This window comes from Stylophora pistillata, chromosome 8 (assembly GCF_964205215.1).
Source record: "Stylophora pistillata chromosome 8, jaStyPist1.2, whole genome shotgun sequence".
In the NCBI taxonomy this organism is placed as follows: Eukaryota; Metazoa; Cnidaria; class Anthozoa; order Scleractinia; family Pocilloporidae; genus Stylophora; species Stylophora pistillata.
Genome location: NC_142526.1, coordinates 20,736,274 through 20,749,743, shown reverse-complemented (window position 1 = coordinate 20,749,743; position 13,470 = coordinate 20,736,274). Strand labels below are relative to the sequence as shown.

The 13,470-nt window shown below is 40.3% G+C and overlaps 2 long non-coding RNA genes across 3 annotated transcripts in view; one reads left to right on the top strand and one right to left on the bottom strand.

Moving 5' to 3' along the window:
• Positions 1-240: 240 nt before the first annotated feature.
• LOC111324238 (uncharacterized) lies at positions 241-10,841 on the top strand. Of its 2 annotated transcripts, none has more exons than XR_002694246.2 (4): positions 241-388; positions 3,134-4,479; positions 4,752-4,826; positions 10,030-10,841. It is a non-coding gene; the product is annotated as an uncharacterized LOC111324238 (long non-coding RNA). The 2 variants fall into 2 exon arrangements; XR_015990659.1 differs by lacking the exons at positions 4,752-4,826; positions 10,030-10,841 and adding an exon at positions 4,587-4,744 and having other exon boundaries at positions 3,134-4,084; positions 4,411-4,479.
• LOC111324237 (uncharacterized) overlaps positions 9,938-13,470 on the bottom strand; it is a 15,253-nt gene continuing 11,720 nt past the window's right edge. The window contains exons 4-6 of the long non-coding RNA XR_015990654.1: positions 11,540-11,640; positions 11,333-11,390; positions 9,938-10,801 (exon numbers count right to left, since the gene is read on the bottom strand). This is a non-coding gene — a long non-coding RNA (uncharacterized LOC111324237). The remainder of the gene's footprint in view (positions 10,802-11,332; positions 11,391-11,539; positions 11,641-13,470) is intronic.

Genomic DNA, 13,470 nt, shown 5'->3' with positions numbered 1-13,470 from the left:
TTTTTGATCGATGACTGGTATCAGGCTGGTTCCAAGCTAGGTCGTCCTTTGCCAGCTTGCTAAAATCTGCTTTATCTGCCTGAACGGCCCACAGTTTGCATTCAGCAAAGTATGAATTTAAAGCGTCTTTTGACCTAGAATTCGATGAAATATCCATGATCTGACCAGGGATCAGACCTCGTGAGAACTTCACTTGCACGTGTTGTTTAGTGCGCCCGCAATACCATCTGCTGAATCAAACATGGCGCTCGATTATGAAACATGGCGCTCGATTATGAAACATGGCGATGCCATAAGGGTCGTGGGTTTGTTTTGTCATTTCTGTTCGCGTAAATCGTACATTTTATCCAAAACTACGGTTGATTTACCTTTGAGGAAAAAGGTGAAGGTGAGTCGCCCACTGGCGACTAACTCTAAAAATCTTGTCGCCAACGCTTGATTTTTGGTCGCATTGGCGACCAGTGAGTCGCAATGTCGAGCCCTGTATTAATAACCCTTAAACTCCCAAGATCTGATTGTTAATTCTCCCCTCTAGCTACTACACATCTCCTTGTAAATTGATAATCAGAATTTGATGTTAGATCGAGTTAACAACTTCTACCTGATAAGTCTGAGTATTCTCATTACCTGTGCTGGATATTGTGTGGATATTATAGGGAGAAGTTACAGGTTAATCACTTCTGGGAGTAAAAGGGTTAAAATTTCATAATATAATGAAGGAGGATAGACCCGTTGCAGGCCTCTCGCAGTCTCATGTTGCTCAAAGCCTTATTCTTTACCAAGGGCAAAGAAATGCTCATCCTGAAACACTAATAATGAAGGACACCTAAACGCATACCGACTGAGGCTATTGTATCTAGTGTTGAGGCGGCCCTCTCTCGGCAACGAGAACTATCTGAGCCGACCAAGGATAACATCAGAAGCAGAATTGCCTCCACTATACAATCAACGTCACTACATGACAGCAACTTGACTAAAGACGAACAACGCGCACTGAAACGACTGAGAAACGACGAGAACATAGTTATCCTACCAGCCGACAAAGGACGAGTTACTGTTGTTATGGACAAAACTGACTATCACGACAAAATGGACGCACTAGTTAACGACAAACGAACCTACGAAGAACTCAAACGTGACCCAACTCCTGCCCTTCAACGTAAACTCAACAGTAAACTACTGACACTCAAGAAAACGAACGCCTTTGACAACCAACGGTACTATCGACTGAGGTGCTCGGTACCACAGCCACCGAAACTCTACGGTTTGCCGAAACTACACAAACCTGGTTTCCCGATGCGACCTATTGTTTCTTTCTGTGGCTCTCCCACATACCAACTATCCAAGTACCTGACGACAATACTACAACCGCTAACCGACAAATCCAGACATAAACTACAATCCACTGAAGACTTCATTAACGCTACCAAGACTGTTCAGATACCTGACGACTACAAACTAGTGTCATTTGATGTGAAATCACTGTTCACAAGTATTCCACTTCAATTAGCATTACAATGCACTGAGACTGCAATCCGAAAATCTACCGAACCACTACCGCTACCGACAGACGACATCATGGACTTGCTAAACATTTGCCTAACGTCTACTTACTTTCAGTACAACGGTAAACACTACAAACAGTTACACGGCACTGCCATGGGGTCTCCAGTTTCTGTTGTTATAGCAGAAATTGTGATGCAGAACATCGAGGAACGCGCCCTTTCGACTTGCCGACAAACGATACCGCTTTGGTTACGTTACGTTGACGACACATTCACCGCCGTTCGACACGACGAAATTGACGCATTCCACAACCACCTTAACGAACAAAACACTGACATACAGTTTACCAGAGAAGTCGAAGAAAATGGCAAACTTCCTTTTCTAGACTGCCTGGTAAGCCACAACGACAACTCATTACGAACGACAGTTTACAGGAAACCGACACACACCGACAGATTACTAGACGAGTCATCCTACAACCCTACATCACACAAAGCCACAACTATCAGAACTCTAACACGACGCGCACAACTAGTATGTGACTCGACAGACAGCTTATCCGACGAGAACAAATACCTTCACCGTGTTTTTACGAAGAACAACTACAACAACGACTTCATCCGACGAAACACTCACCGACCCACTACCACTACCGAAACAAACGACACCGCAACCCCTACGACTACAGCAACCATACCGTACATAAAAGGTATGTCTGAAAACATCTCGCGCATCTTACTACCCTTCAATATCCGCGTCGCCCACAAACCCATCACCACACTACGTCAGTTACTAACCAACGTTAAAGACAAAGACGAACCGAGGAACAGACAGGGAACGATTTATAAGATCAATTGTTCCGACTGCCAAGCCTCCTACATCGGTGAGACTGGCAGAAACCTCACAACAAGACTGACTGAACACAGACGGGCGACGAGGAAAGGTGATGTCAGCAATCACATTGCTGAACACCATCGACTTACCAACCACAACATTGACTGGGACTCTGCGCAATGCCTAACCTACAGCACTGACTATTTTCAACGACTGACTCTGGAAAGCTGGTTTACTAACTTAGAACAGACTCCCCTAAACAGATGTCAACAACTACCCGCCCCATACAAACGACTCATTCACGACATAAACATCACAAACGACCGAAAAAGAACAACCTAGCTTTACCGACAGACCGAAACAGACCAATCACGAACGACTTACGTCACTTGAGTCTTACAGCCAATAACATCACGGCAAAACCAACCGATCATTTCACACGAACTGGAATAAGAACATTCTACTGACAACAATCACTCACTTGACTCTGATGATGACTTCCGCACAGGTTGTCGAAACGTCAGTCACTGCCACCGACAACAGTCCTTCTCAGGACTACACTCACCCGGACGATCAGACTACACCTTCAAATGAAGGACTGCTTGCAGAGTGAGCACAGTTTGTGTTTGGGCATTTTTTCTCTTTTGACTATTAAGTTTAGTAAGTTGCAAATCCTTACCATGCCTCTCAAATTTTTTTTTTTAAAAATCTTCATTCAAATCTTTTTTATCTTCACATTTTTTTTTTTAATTTTTTAAGTGTTGGTTACCATTTCTTATTGTTTCTTTCCTAGATGACAGGTGCCCTATGCAATGGAGTCAGTTTCACCCAACAAATCTCTGCCTAGTCTTAATCTGTGATGCAAAGACTTGGTCCCACAAAAAAAAGGAAAAGGATGTGCAGTGGGTGTGTTGATTGTTTTGGCCACTGGACTGTCTCTGATGCAAAGAGTTAGGTCCCACAAAAAAAAAGGAAAAAGATATAGAGTGAGCGTGTTATTTGTTTTGGCCACTGGACTGTCTTTAGGCACTGAACAGAGAGTGGACTTTATACAAGAGATGGGCGATTGAGAGCTGACCCACAAAGGAGTCAGTTTCACCCAACAAATCTCTTCCTTAGTCTTAATCTGTGATGCAAAGACTTGGTCCAAAAGAAAAAAAAATGAAAAGGATATGTGGTGAGTGTGTTGATTGTTTCGGCCACTGGACTGTCTTTATGTGATAAACAGAGAGTGGACTTTGTACAAGAGATGGATGACTGATAGCTGACCTACAAAGGAGTCAGTTTCACCCCAAAAGTCTCTTCCTTAGTCTTAATCTGTTATGCAAAGACTTGGTCCCACAAAAAAAAAAGGAAAAGGATGTGCAGTGAGTGTGTTGATTGTTTTGGCCACTGGGCTGTCTTTATGTGATAAACAGAGAGTGGACTTTGTACAAGAGATGGATGACTGATAGCTGACCCATAAAGGAGTCAGTTTCACCCTAAAAGTCTCTTCCTTAGTCTTAGTCTGTGATGCAAAGACTCGGTCCCACAAAAAAAAAGGAAAAGGATGTGCAGTGAGTGTGTTGATTGTTTTGGCCACTGGACTGTCTTTATGCGCTGGACAGAGAGTGGACTTTGTGCAAGAGATGGATGACTGAGAGCTGATCCACAAAGGAATCAGTTTTATCTAACGGATCTCTTCCTTAGTCTTAATCTGTGATGCAAAGACTTGGTCCCACAAAAAAGAGGAAAAGGAAATGCAGTAAGTGTGTTAATTGTTTTGGCCACTGGACTGTCTTCATGTGCTGAACAGAGAGTGGACTTTGTACAAGAGATGGGTAACTGACAGCTGACCCACTAAGGAGTCAGATTCACCCAACATATCTCTTTCTTAGTCTTAATCTGTGATGCAAAGACTTGGTCGCACAAAAAAAAAAGGAAAAGGATATGCAGTGAGTGTGTTGATTGTTTTGCCTGCTGGACTGTCTTTATGCGCTGAACTTTGTACAAGTGGACTTTGTACAAGAGATGGATGACCAAAAGCTGACCCTCAAAGGGGTTGGTTTCACCCAACATATCTCTTCCTAGGTCTTGATCTGTGATGTCAAGACCTCCTGAATTGGTCATGGACTTTGCACAAGAGATAGGTGACTGAAAGTAAGTGTTGTCATTTATGTCAAAATTATTCAAGGTAACAAATTAGACAAGAATGAATATGACTGATCTAATTTAGAGAGCTGTTGCACAAGTTTGTTTCTCTTTAGGTGTGATGGATACCTTTCTGGAACTACAGGATTTAAGATAGGAGAAAAATAATGGCCAAGGCTTTATAGCACAACTCAGGATACGACCCAGAAAATTTTTTCTGGATTGCCATACAGAATGAAACATGTATCAGATGATGATTTTTGTTCTCTCTTCTCCACTAGTACCATTGCTAAAGATTGCAATATTGTTCAGATTTTGTCTTGGATTTCACTGGATCAGTGGCCCATGTTTCAATGGTGAGTTTGTCATTACTACCAGGCAACTCCATGTAGTGAGCTATTCTCACCTTCTTGACACCGAACTTCTTTAGGGTTATGTCAATTGGTTCAATGAATGATAAGCCCACTTTTAGTTTGCCGCTGCTACTACAGTTCCACCTGTATTAAGCTGCACCGTGTTAAGCAGTCACCTTGTATTACTGATTGAAGTAGTTGGTTGTCAAAGTCGCGATTTGTTTTCCCTTAGTTACTGTATTTTTCACGGCTATTAAGCGGTCACCTTCATTAAGTGGTCATGTCACCCTTAACTGAGTACCAATGGTCTCTTTGTTTTGTCTTCCTCCTGTTTTGAAAGGATACTTAAAGCACTCACTGAACCACTCATAAAGTAAAACTAAGAATTATATTTCAAATAAAATTTAACTCATGCTTAATATCCAGAAATCAATGTTAGTAGTATTTTTGAGCAAGGTTTTGTTATCAAGTGGTCAATTATGTGATAAAATGATGATTTTTTTTATAAAACCCCTAATCTGCGGATGCTGCATTAAGTGGTCACCCCACTGGTGCCATTTACAATGTAGTACAGGGTTGACTGTACTACTATGGTCCTTTACTGTGTGGAGTTAAGGAAATTACTTCTTAGCTCTCTGTAGGTTTTTAATAGCCTAAGGTCAACAGATCTTTTCTGATTTACTATAAGTCTATGGGTGTCTATAACTGTCTTCTGGTACAAAGAATAACTCAAATTGCAAATAAATTCGAGTTTGGATTTAAATTATGTTTTTCCAGACTGCCCTTCGCACTTAGATCCTCTGATCAGAACATTCGTTTTCCTCAAGACTTTTGTTTTGCTTTTTTGATAGCGTTTTTTTCAACCCTGTCTTGGTGGTATCACCCTTAACAGGGAGGGGAGAGTGCCTCTTTTCATACCCTGCATGGGCTAGACAGAAGTATTTGGCTCTTTTTGCAAAACCTTTAATGGCTAATCGTTTGTTTCTTGAAAGAAATATTGTGTATCTTGTCGTTTCTGTTAATCTCCTTTTTGTTTTTCACCAACGTTATCTAAGAGGTGAAGATAATGAAAGCAGTGTAGGCATTTTGTATTTCGTCAATATTCTCCATTATATTTCTGTCCAAAAGGCACTTGGTTTATAGGGAACAATTGTAACACTAGATTTCATTGCGCAGACGAATCAACAAAGCATTAAGTCAAATTCCAAGAGCTGCGATATCTAAACGGACTGCATCATTGAATAAAATCTTGCATTCTAATTGGTTAACGAAGCGAGATATTTAGCGTGGAATTGCGAGTTGAAAACGAGGCTGAGTGATATTGTTTCGCAGCTACGTATACACAACAACTATACGTAATGCTGTTTTCTTTTTTTTTTCTTGTTTTTGTTCTGTTTTTATTTTTCCTTTAGAATTTTTCGTTGATCAGCAGTGTTTTTCTCGTATGACATTTTTCCACATTCCGTTCAAACTGACTTTATAGAGAGATTTAGCACCACGTTTACGTGAAACGTGAATGGCAAGAGTGACCACGTGACCTTGTTTTTCCCGCCTTTTTTTCACGTTTCCCGGTTGCACTTTGTCGTTACAGGTGAGAGTAACCTGTTTCGCTTTTGCCGTGTACGTAAGATTTCCTTCACTTTTCCTCTCACAGAGTAGAAGTTAATTTTTGGAAAAGGGGCATCTAAACCATTCTTTGTAAGTCAAACAAGGGCGCCTTCAAATCCACCATTACGTGAGCTTACGCAAAGTTAAAGTAGCAAGGTTCACGCTATTTTGCGGGAAACGTGAAGGAACAAGCTGACGTTTGCCGTTTCACGTGAACGCGGTGCTAAATCTCTCTTATGTCTCCTTCCCTTGCTGGCAATGTATAAAGTATTAACTTTTTCCTATTGCGATATTTTGGCCGTTTCCAAGATCAACAGTCGAGCTTCGTTTGCAAGAGCGCCATAAGAAGATAATAATGAATAGTAACTAGAACTTGTGACTCTCGCGCAAAGTTTATTGTCATGAAAATCACCAGATACAGTGTAGTCTTGTGATTATTGCTCAATCAATTCAATTTTGGGTGCCGTGATTCTGTCTTGTAAGAAATGTTTTGACTGCGTGACATGTTGTGTTACAGCTTTAATAATCGTTACTTTTGCTTTCATGTTGCTAAGTGATTGAACGATCGAATTTCGAATCATGTGACAAGTAGATGGGCTTTCAGAAGCACGTAGGGACTAGCTGAGATATTAAGATTATTAAAAACGTTTAATTCTACAACGCGAGTCTTCAGTGTCGCAGGGAATTGGGGCCGGCAATTAGATTCCCCACAGTCTCCCTTTAGTTTAACTCTTCAGTGCTCCTTGCCTCTCCTCATTGAATTAGTATCTTAGTTAACAATTCACAATAAACCAAAGGTAGGAGACATGAACTTTTTTTATTTGAGCGAAAATAAATGTATTTAATTTTACGAAATGGAAGTTAGATCGGGAGAACAAACTGGCATTTTGGACAACTGATAGGTGTCACTGTGCAAGGTCAAGAGAAAATAACGAAGGAGAGAGAGGAAAACTCGGGGCGTCGACCAGGATATGCCGATTTGGCATAGGTTATTTTTAGCTTTGGGCAAAAAGTGAAATCTGTTTTCGTGGACGTCAGCAGGATGCTTTCCTTGCGTAGTTTCTTATTTCGAACAAAACAATCTCCTCGCTGTCCATCAATAGATCATTCTAAGGCTCGCTGAAAGAGGACAGAGGTGTTTCAGTTTTTGTTGGAAAAGGTACTATACGAAGCAAAAACGATGTGTGAACATGTGCAAGTACACCATTAAATAACAAGTGTTTGAATAAGCGAAGCGTGACTCTCGCCTCGCAGGATATGGAGGTGTTGTGTCGATTTTATTTGATCAGGCACATTGCAAGGAGGAAAGGATTCGTAATATTGGTTCGTCTGAGCCACGTGTAGAAAGCTAATAGTGGTCGATCCGTTTCTCCTGACATAACTTATGTTAGATAAAGTTCAAGTAATGGAACACTGTAGAAATCAGTTGAAAGAGTGGTTGAGGAGTCACTCGTAATGTCGTTTCACAAACCTTACAATATAATACAAACTTGATTGACATTCCAATAAATGGCTTTTCAATGCCAATTTACAAAAACCGAAAAACTCACAAATATATAGAACGATCATCTTTCAATCAACGTTCAACTTTCAATTTTATCATTCACCAATAAATTTCTGTATCTGAAGATTAACTCGAGCTTCTTTTTAAAAGAAGTGATATTTACAATAGATTTTAAAGAAGTGTCTAAAGAGTTCCAAGTCTCATTTGCTCTTTAAAAGAATGTACGTTGGCCACTTCCCGTTCGATATCTATTAAATTAATGTGAAGATCTTCTTTATTCCTTGTTGCGTAATTGTGTTTATCGTTTCTTTTACTGAACTTAGAGCAAAGATACTGTGGTGCTAAGCCATTGATACGTTTAAAGGCAGTCAATTGCATTCTTTAATTCCAGAAAATAGCTAAAGATCATTTCCCGTGCTAAAAGTAATGCACGTATTGGGATTAACTAATCAACAATGTTAGGCATAAGTCACGTTTAACTTTTGGCGTTTGAGCTTGCATATCCTCTCTGAGATTTATGGTGCTTTTTTAATTGCGGAAGTTGAAAGTGAGACCTCTTGGTATTTAAAAATCTAGCCAATCTCGTCCCTCTCGATTATAGAAACTGCCGCTAAGGTGTCGATGCCCCTTGAAGTATTCCTCTAAGAGCATTTTTGGAGAATCAGAGGACCAAAGAATTTGGCGTTCTCTCAAGTGGATGGACAATGTGGGGGAAGGCAAAAGTTTTCTCTCAATTTCTTTAGCATTTCCCGCCATTTGGCACAATGCCACCCAGAGAATTCGGTACTTAAACACGAAGGCGCGCTATATTAGGAAGTCTTCCCTGGGAAGACCTAGGCTCATTTGTCACTCACCGTTGACGTGTGCGGGTGAAATTCAAATGCTGGTAGAGGAACAAAAGGAGCTAATGAGATATCTATTGTTTACTTCCACCAGCATGGTGGCATAAGGTAACGTGCGAACCACCTACTTCGATCTCGAATTTACCGCCACAAATAAAGATAGTTTCCATTGGAGAAAGGAAATACAAATCTCAAAAATTCTTGTATTATGATGAAGACATAACACAATTTTGAGGAATGCGCCCGCTGTTCACTGCTTTGGAGTAGCTGTAGCTCAAGCTGACTTGACTCTAAGAGTTCTACATCACACGACGGTTGATTTAAAAATGGTCCTGTGGGACCTAAGGCTCCTTTTACAGCGCGCCTTCGTGTTTAACCCTTTAACTTCCAAAAGTGATTAACAGTTAACTTCTCCCTTTTAATATCCATACATTATGAAGCAAATAGGGAATGAGAATAGCCAAAATTATCAGGTTGACGTTATCTTGATCCAACACCAAATTCTGGCATCTAATTTACTAGAAAATATGTCGCATTAAGAGGGGAGAATTAACAATCAGATCTCAGTGGGAGTTAAAGAATTTAGGCTTCTGCTCAGTGTTCCAGCCTGAACTAAGGTACCAGTGCTAGGTTGTTGGGCTCCAGGGCTTCTAGCGTAAGCGGACAAAGTAAACCCACGATGTGCATAATTAAGATTGGAATTAAATTGATGTGTTGAGATTATTTTTCGGGGTTGGGGTCGGAGGATTTTGGTTGTGTCACAATAGAAAAACTTGATTCCTCTGTAAGGCTCTGTATTGTTCTAATAATCTCCCTCATCGGCAGTCAATAACAGTTCTCTCTTTAAACTCTGTGAGAGACCACTGATCTCCCCCTCTGAAATCCATATAATTCCCCTCCCCCCCAAAAAAAATTTTTTCCACCCCCTTTCAGGCGATACATGATGACTGGTACCGAAATATTTCTATATCGAAAGCAGACCATTGTTGAAAAGTAAGCGATGCAAAGGATGTAACTGGTCCTCATTGAAATGTTTGTAATTCTTTTCATGGATCCAACACAACTTTTATAAAGGTTTCATAAGCTCAACACCAGGCATAAAGAACAAACGCCGTGAACCCCGGCCTATCTTCACGAGAAAAATGTACAAAATTTTTCAATTATACTCTAAATTTTATTTGTTTTATTCTTGCACTTGGGATAGAAACTTCAATTCACCCCGTTGATGATTTTGTCGTTCTCTTTTCAACAGATGTACTATTTCTGTCTTTTGGAAGGGAAGTGTTATGCGACAGTCACTCTGCACTTGTGATCCATAGTTTCAGACGCCTGCGCATTCACTTCATATTGTGTGATAACCTCAAACCAGAGACCATGGACAATTATGAACCTTTGAAGGAAGGCTGAAAGAAAAGGTCAAGCAAGAGAGGAAGCGAAAATTTCAATCTCCGAAAGTTAGGCAGATTTCATGAAAAAATGACCACCTCAAGAAACTAAGATCATCCTTGAAATAAAAAACAAACCGGCGCCCTCCTTCCCCCACCACAACCGCTTCCTAAAGTGGTAACAACGTCTCTATAATACGCATGTGTATAAAGACAAACGTTTGGTTACAAGAAACGCATGCGTTTCAAATAAATGTCACTTCCACAAAGTAAACAAAGTTTAGGGACACTTATTTAAACTATTTCTAGGGTGGGTGTGGTGGGGGAGGCTCGATAGATGAAAATAAAACTGTAATAAGCAACTGTATTAAAATATTGTAATGAAGAATAAACTATGTAAAGTAATGTAGTATAGTAGAAGATTATAATGTAATATTATTGTCAACCTTTGAAGGAAGGCCGAAAGAAAAGGTCAAGCATTTGGTTGAAATTTACCCTTCGTCTCTCAGCAAGCAAGAGACGAAGGGAAAATTTCAACCTCCGAAAGTTAGGGAAAAATCGGGGGTCGATCCGCCACCGAAAAAAACTCTCTTCTCTTCACCCTTCACATTCTATTGCTACTTGTAATCTTCGCAGTATCTGAAATAAAAAAATAAAGAGATAATTGTAAAAAATGTAATTATCGCATTTTTGGTTCTGTTCAAAAATAATATGAGTGATAAACATCTTATCTCCCCTCGCAGTATAACCAGAGTTACACATTAAGGTCACGAGAATAGAAAAAAATGATCACCAACTAAAGAAGCTCTTGATCATTGTACAAATTCTCCTTGTCACCACCTTGGGAAATGTATAGAGAACAGTATGGAGAATATGCATACTGATATTAGGGTGTAAAGGGTCAAAGACAGTAAAAAGGAGTTATAGCAGCACGGTGACAATTAAGCCCACCTCATGCAAAGTCGTTTTCGTTGAGTTTCTTTCAAAATTGAAAGGTTTTCAGTCTCTGAAATGATGAAAAGTGAGCGAGAACTATATCACTCACTCGAACTTCGGCATTACACTAGTTCTCTTGTAAAAAAAATACACAAATAAACGCGGATACTGATCTAAAACAATCACTCAAAGTTCCGTTCAACTAAACCACAACATCAACAGCTGTATACTTACAAGTATATGAAAAATTTCGTCTTTCTTGACCTTCGTAAAATGGAAATGTTTTGAACATCTGGAAATAAGGACATACACAAAAAAAAAAAAAAAAAAAAAAAAAATCTGATTTTAGCTGAAAATATACTGATAGAAAGGATGATTATTTCTACAGATGCAATTTTTGCTTAACTGTACAAAATTACAAGAAATCAGGTTTTCATGTACCTTTTACTCTACTTCTGCCTTTTGCTTCCGTTCCTTTTTCTCTCTCAATCTGATGTAAATTGAAGAAAGCAGCCACTGAGCCAGTCAGGCAGCTAGTAAGCCTGTTGAAAAGTCAGTCAGCTGGTCATTTAACTAGTCAAACAGCACACAAGGCTGTAAGTTAACCAGTCACGCAGCGCACTAGCCAGTCAGCAAACACTGAAGTCTGGCATTCAGTATGTCAGTCAGACAAGCAGTTGTCAGTCAGACTTTCATTCAGGAAATCAGTCAGTCAGTCAAACAGTTGGGAAGCTAGTCAGGCAGTTAGTCAGCAAGCATAGCAATCAGATAAGTGGTGGGTCATTCAGGAAGTAGGTCTGCTAGCAAGGCAGTCAATCAAGCAGTCAGACAATTAGTCAGGCATCCAGGTAAGTTGCTAATCAGGCAAGCACTCAATCAGCCACTCAGTCCAGTTAGTCAGTCACTCAGTTTATTCATCAGTCAGCCAACGAGGCAGCCAAGTGGCCAGTTTGATCGTCAGTCAACTAGTCATGCAATCAGCAAGGCAACAAATCAGCCTATCAGTCAGCTAGCCAAGCAGTTTGCCAGATGCCTTACAGCTAGCCGTTAAGGCAGTCATCCAGTCAGTCAGCAAACCACATGTAGCTCAGGAAAACATTCACCCAGTCAGTCAGGCTATCAGCCAGCTGATAAGCCAGTCAGTCTGCTAGTCAATCATTCAGCACACCAGACAGGCAGAGTCACAGGAAGTCAATAAGTCAGCCAGCCATTCAGTTAGTCAGTGAGACAGCCAGCAAGTCGGTTGAGTAAGGCAGTCAGTTAGCCACACATGAAGCCAGTCAGGTGATCAGTTAGCCTGTCAGTCAGCTAGCCAGCCAGCAAACAAGTCAGCCTGTCAGGCAGCCAGCAAACAAGTCAGCCTGTCAGGCAGCGAGCTAATCTGTCAGCCAGTCAGGTAGCCAGTTTGTCAGTAAGTACGGCAGCTGGTCATCTAGTCTGGCACTCTGTCAGTCAACTAGGCTTATAATAATTTGAATGTACCAACAAAGTTGAAATGGTAAATTGGCCACCGTTACGGTTATAAAAGCTGACGTTTCCAGCGTTAGCCCTTCGTCGGAGCGAATAGAGGAATTGTGGGTTGTGTGTGCTTTTAAAGGCAGAAAATGGAGCTACGTGATTGGTGGGAACATATTGTTTCTGCTTTTCTCCAAAATGCCCTAACCTGTCTTTATGGCAACAACACATCTACCTCTTTTGATCTTGATCCACCAACATTGGAAGAATATTTCTCCTAGTTAAATCAACGAAAAGTTTATTTTTTGTTTCAAACAGGACTGCTTTTACATCGAAAAGAGAGCATGTAACAATAGTCTCCGGCAACTGTATTAAGAAAGACTTTAACCCAACTGTAAGATTTTTGACAAAGTATCAAATATTGATGTAATCTGCATGAAATATATATAATGAATATACTAAAATATATATATATATTCAACGTTTTCTGATGAGGCGTACAATACTAAACTCAACTGTTCATCCACTGACTACCTGGAAAAATTATTTTGGAACAAAAGTTTCCATAAAAGTTAACAATGACTGCGACTGTTACTGTTGTTGATTTATTATGGCCAACATCATCTGTTGCTGCTGTTGTTGTTGTTGAAGCATAGTGGCGATCAAATTTTCTTGATGTTGGTTCTTTTCTTTCTCTTTCTCTCCATCATGTTCTCCTGTTCCTTCTTCCTCAGTTCCAATTCTTGCTCCTTCAAAGCAATCTCTTTAGCAGCCCTTTCCTTTACATTCTCAACAGCATCCGCTGTGCTCCTGCGACTCTTCTTTTTTGGAGCTACTGAGTCATATCACCTCCTTTCTTTCTTTTAGCAGTTTGTCCCATACGTTCCAGCGCTTGCTTACGCATATAATAATAATAA